The sequence below is a fragment of the Bos javanicus genome, chromosome 5, assembly GCF_032452875.1.
Source record: "Bos javanicus breed banteng chromosome 5, ARS-OSU_banteng_1.0, whole genome shotgun sequence".
NCBI lineage: Eukaryota > Metazoa > Chordata > Mammalia > Artiodactyla > Bovidae > Bos > Bos javanicus.
The window spans coordinates 40,620,147-40,626,146 of NC_083872.1; the positions used below are offsets into that span (position 1 = coordinate 40,620,147).

Below are 6,000 nucleotides of genomic sequence, written 5' to 3' on the forward strand. Positions count from 1 at the left end.
CCCAAAGAGGAATAAGGCATTGGCCCTGTCCTCAAGGGTTTACAATAGGGGTAACAAGCAAGTAAATAGTCAGTTATAATACAGTATTGTAAGTTCTATGGTTAGGATACCCACAGGTTATTATGAATGCACTGAATAAGAGTTAAAACTTAGCCTGGAAATTTTGGAAAGTCTTCCTTAAGATGGTGGCAGCTGACCTGAGCCTTAAAGAGGTGAGGCAAACAACTACATGGCAGACAAGGAGACAGAAAATGTCTGGCAGGAAATAGAATATGGAGGGGAAGTGGAGTTTGGGAAAATAGAGGAAGAATATATAAATAAGATGAAATACTAAAAGTTTAGTATGATTGGCACTGTGGAATATTGGAGATGGAAGAAACTGGAATGATGAGGAAATGAATTTATCGAAGTAAACAAGGACCACTTAAAAATGACATTAGGTCCTTAATTAAGAAAAAGACTTAAAGAACTTCAGGCAGTTTGTTATTTAAGAAAGAGAGAGAAAAAACTCTACCAAAAATTTTTCAGCAGAGGAGGTACCTGTTGAGATTGGTTTCAGAAAGAGAACTGATAGTGCAGAGAATGTGCTTGAGAAGACTACAGGACAGTGGGACTGAAGTAGGGGCTCTGAACTCTGAACATCCTCAGAATATCCTCATTTCCTACATAGGAAACAAATGTTTAAAGAAATTAAGTAACTTGCCCTGAATCACACAGTTTGTAAGTGGCTGAACTAGGTCTCAAGCAAAGCTCTGAATATTCTAAAATGTGTGCTTTCAAGGACCTTAGAAAATGCCTCTGAGGAAAAGAAATGAATGTGACAAACCCTAAGCACTTAGAGAATAGCAACAAACAAAACAATGTAGGAAAAGCAATGACAGAGTCAAGTCTACATCATCAAAATCAAGTACAGGGGTGAGCAATTATCCAGTGAATTAAGGACCATCTGGATAATCCTGGCAAAAGCAGATTTAGTGTCTGAGTCATTCAGATAATTGTGCAAACAATGTGCCCTTCTCTGGCTGAGTAACCTGGTCATTAATATCTTCCATAGTACATTCTGCCCTGTGGCACTTTTGCAATGGACAACGGTAGCTCAGAAAGAATTAAGGTACTATTCACTTCATGGGAAAGCCACATAAATAATAATGGGATCTCAACAGACTGTGAGCGTATTTTACACATCCCCAAGAGAGGCATTTCACACAGAGATACATGATATACATAAGCCAAATCCCACTTCAAAGAAGGAAAAATTTCAGCAAAAGCACTCTCAATGCATGTTGTTATATTCAATTCTTTGCAGGTAGCAGAAAGTTTTATGGGCCTTAAAGCAATGAAAAATATCACTGCAAATAGATTTATAGATTAAATTACAGTAAGGTTATAAATTTCTGTATGTTCAACATAAAAAAAGAAAGGGGAAAAAAACAGGGTGAGGAAAATTTTCAGTTTATATCAGATTTGTTATTATATGAAGAAACTATGAATACCTCAACAAAGAAATAGTCAAGTAAAATCCACAAATAAAAAAATACAAAGAGAAGATAAAGGTTTGAGAAGTGAAAATATGTCAAACTCATTCAGAATCATAGAGACACAACTCAAAGAATGATTAGATATATAATTTTGACTACAAAATAGTCACAGTTGTTTTAACCATAATACCAAGTGTTATGAGATTGCAGCCAATCAGTTTAAACTGAGTATCAATTTGTGCATGTTTTTTTTTTGTTTTTTGTTTTTTTTTTTGTAAGAGCAATTTTGGAAGTAGCATTTACAGTCTGGAAATATTTATACATTTGATCCAATAACATCTAAGAAGTTATAGTAAAGAAATGATCTGAAAGGTAAAGACTAATGAGTATCTACGTTCATTTCCGCAAGTGTGAAAAATGAAACTATCTAAAGGCTTTGTTACAAAAAAAAAAAACGGCAGCCATAAAAGAACATGCTTAGTAAGAATATTAAATGAAATAAATGAATATTTATGGTGTGTTGTTATGCTAGAAAAAAGCTGAATGCCAAAATGCATATTCACTGTAAATTCAGATCTGTAAATTTAAAATATGTATGCATATTCATAAAAATAAAACTATAAGGTTGATAGTAGATCTCTGTGCATGATGATACTATCTTGATTTCCAATTTTTCTTGAATGATCCTGTATTTCCTTATAACTATAAAAAGCTATAATTTAACATTTAAATTTAATACTAAATGAATATTCTTTCAAATACAATTTTATACAGCAAGTCATTTAGACAACCATAGTGAAATAATGCCCCATCCTCCATCTGCTATATTTCCAAGTTCATACAACTGGTATTTCCTGTTCTAAGGATTTGAACCCACATATTCTTGCTCCAAAGCCAGTGCTCTTCAAGATACAAATTAAAAGCACAGTGAAAAATTCAAAGCAGAGTTGAATCAATAAGGAACATTAAAAATACATTATATCAATAATAATATTTGGTATCTCAGATTTAAGCAGAGAAACTTATACACAGGGATATTTGATAACTGCACTAATGGAGTCATGCAATGACAGATGAAACTGGTATTAAGGAAAACAGAAAAATACAAATTAGATTTAGAATAGAAATGAAATAAATTAAACTGAATAGATGGTGGGCATCTGGAAGTAGACAAAAGAAAAAAAAAATGATCACAAATCAGAAAAGCCTAGAAAACTGCAGTATCCTTTGCTAAAAGCCAGTTTAAGGATGAAGATTATTGATGGCGGAAAAGTGAAAAAAAAAAAATTTGTTTTCTCTAAATACATTATCATTACTATAAACAGTATTTCTTCTTCTAGTAGCTACTGTCTCAATTTCAAGGAGGAGATGGACAATATGGCAGAAATGTCAGATTAAAAGAGAATAAAATGAATGCACCACTAAAAAAGAATTGAAGACTGGCCTTGAGGAAGGACTTACTGATGACTTAAAGAGGATAAGTTCTAGATATGACACAGACCATGGCCAATTTATCATTTGAAATGGATGGACCCTGTTGATCTCTTTTTTAATAATGCATGTGGGATGGCATGTTTTGCGTGGAGAAATATGGATTATCTATTTTTCAACTTTGTCTCAAGGGGAAGAAGATATCAGAGAATCCATAGAATAATATATACATCTTCATAACCTCTACTGGAAAATAGAATCATTCTGTGGAAGAATATAGAAATGTCTCATGTCATTCATTCCTCCCCATGGAGAGAATAATGGAGTCAAAGAAGTTTCCAAAATTAGTTCCCAACACAGAGCCTTCTATCAATTAATAGATTACCCCAAACCACTGCTGCATTCATCCAAACAATTCCTTATGATGATATTTCCTCAGTAAGAATCTTTGAGCCTCCTTTGAACTGTGTTCATCTTGATGTATACACAAATTATGTATATATGGTCTTTTTCTACAAAGTACATACTAATTAGAAGACAAATCAGACATACAAATAATAAATAATTAAACCAATCAAATGATACTTAATGTCTGAATAACTGAATAACCTTGGCCTATCTTGTTTTTCTTTAACTTTTTATTTTATATTGCCGTGTAGCTGATTAACAATGCTGTGATAGTTTCAGGTGGGACAGCAAAGGGACTCAGCTACACATATCCATTCTCCCGCCAGTATGCCCTCCCATCCAACCTTGGCCTATACTGTTAGTGATAACAATATTGATCAAGTTTTGTTACCAGGACAATAAACCATGGGACACTGAAGTATTCTATTTGATGGCAAACTGCTATGCAATTAATTCACAGTAGGTTTTCGAATGTTAGGGTTGAAATAGTGGATTTGGGGAAGATTTTAAACAAATTATTTCTGTCCTCAAAATCTTAGTTTACTCATCTAAGAAAATGGAAAGGTTATCACCAAAATTAAATAATTCCCGTCAATGGAGAAATAAATGCAAAGAAAGTTCATGTAGTGCAAATAGATTTGATATAAAACAACAGCAAAAGTTTAAATATCAAATCTATAAGTAAAATTTGTACAAAAAATATATCAAAATTACCTTCTGAGGTTCTAAAGGTCCCTTAGTTTTATATCCTATAAAATGTGTGGATCAATTCCCCCAGATTCCAAATACTGTCAACTGCAACTTACCAAATAAATTTACCATCAAACAATCAAGATACAGACACAAGCATCCCAGATATGATTCATATTTATTTGATATGTATGCTACATTTCATGCTGATAAGCTACACTGTGAAGCTGAAAATGCAGGGAAATGGATGAAGATCAAACAGCACTCCAAGAATGTATTCAAAATAATATTTGGAAATATTGATCTTCATGGGCAACACAAAAATATTATTTTATGCAAGGTTTCCTCAGTCTGAGTGCATCTTCTCTGGCTTTTCCCCCAATGGAGAATTTGATTCCCTCTTTCCCCTCCCACTCAGTGTTTCCAGATTGCTTCAGAAGGCCAAGCCAGCCTGCTCAGCAGCCGGCAAACAGGGCTGGGTGTGCAGGAGCTATATATAGCTCCACCTTGGAGATATGCACACACAAGTATATGTACAAATGCCCATGCTGGATGGGGCATGAATAAATAGGAACAGGTTACAGCTCCTCCCATCTTCCTTCTTCCCATCACCCGAATGTTTGAGTAATTTTCAAAGCAGGGTGTCATCAGACCCTGGTAGTGATGCAGCGTCCAATTTCTCTGCAATTCTTCTGCTTACTGATTCCAGCAATCTGACTCTAGCAGGAACCGGCACTGGGCCAACACCTACTACCCAGATGTGGTCAGCCAGGGAGGCTGCCTTGCAGCCCCTGGGAGCCATCCTGGCACAATTACTTAACTCTCTGGGAATCCCCCAGGATAAACCCATCTTTTAAAAACTAGGATAGACAACGCCACGCTAGGAGAGAAGAGGCCAAGCCTTCCCTGCCTCTCCCCTCCTCAAGTCTGCAGCAAATAGGGGAGAAGGACTGATGTCTTCTCAATGAAGATGTAATTAATTGGAAAATGCCCCTCGAGTTGCAGGTTTTTTCCCCAACCCCCCACTCCCCAAGGGCCAGGGAGAAAACAAGTCCCCTTTCCTCGCAGCGCAACCATTCCCAGTTTTTCAGGGTTGTGCTAGTCTAGAGACAAGGTAGGAGAGAGGAATCGAGCGGGTGCGGACAGGCGTGGGGAGGAGCAGACGCTCATCTCAGTTTAGGAAGACCTGGGTTACCGGCTGCTGACATGTCTGCTCCCCCAGACCCTCCCCCGCCCCGGGCGACTTGGCACCTCTTGGGCTCATCGCCCGCGGCGTCGGCCGCAGCCTCTGAGAGGAAAGTTGACGAGAGGAGACGGGGGCTCTGTCCCCTTTCCCAAGGCACTACCGCCTGCCCTGCCCGTCACCTCGGGCTCCCGGAGCCCGCACCCCTCCTTCCCAGTACGACACTCCCTTCACCCAGCCCTTCCTGCCGTCCTTCTCAACGAGAGCTGCGGAGACCGCAGGAGATCTGGGGGTGACGAGGACGGGGCGGGGCTGGGGGAAGGGGAAGGGAGGCAACAGCCGCAGGAAAATACGCATTCTTTATTCTGTCTGCAAAGAAGGGAAAGTCCTGCCTCCTACCTGTTCCCTGCTTCTGCTCGCCTCGGCGCGGCACAGCTGGACCATAACCTACAGGTTTCCCACTTCCGCCGCAAACACCTGGGAGCGCATCTCCCCACCCGGCGCCCCTACTCGCCTCGGCCGAGCCCACCCCAGCTACTTGACAGCAGAAGCCGGGCCTTTTAGAGCGGTTATTGGAGCGGCAAGGAAAGTGGGGCGGGCACTAGAGAGAAAGCTGCGTGTCTGATTGGGCAAACGGGATGTCACTCATCCCAGGACCAGGGCTTGCTGCGGAACAGGGTAGCTGCTGCTAGACCCAACCGCAAGGGTCTCTGCAGTCCCTGGAACCAAACCTTGCAGCCACTGGATCCGTGACCCCTAAGAGGAGGAAACTGGTTTGTTGACTTGTCATCTGAGATCCCAAGAGGGAGG

The 6,000-nt window shown here is 39.5% G+C and overlaps 1 protein-coding gene across 4 annotated transcripts in view; it reads right to left on the reverse strand.

Moving 5' to 3' along the window:
* CNTN1 (contactin 1) overlaps nucleotides 1-5,747 on the reverse strand; it is a 409,422-nt gene extending 403,675 nt beyond the window's left edge. For 2 of the 4 annotated variants that reach the window (XM_061416436.1, XM_061416437.1), the window contains exon 1: nucleotides 5,590-5,746. The gene's annotated coding sequence lies outside the window, so the exon portion shown is untranslated. Of the gene's footprint in view, nucleotides 1-5,589 lie in introns of all 4 variants that reach the window. The other 2 variants (XM_061416438.1, XM_061416439.1) reach the window with 1 other exon arrangement.
* Nucleotides 5,748-6,000: the final 253 nt, after the last annotated feature.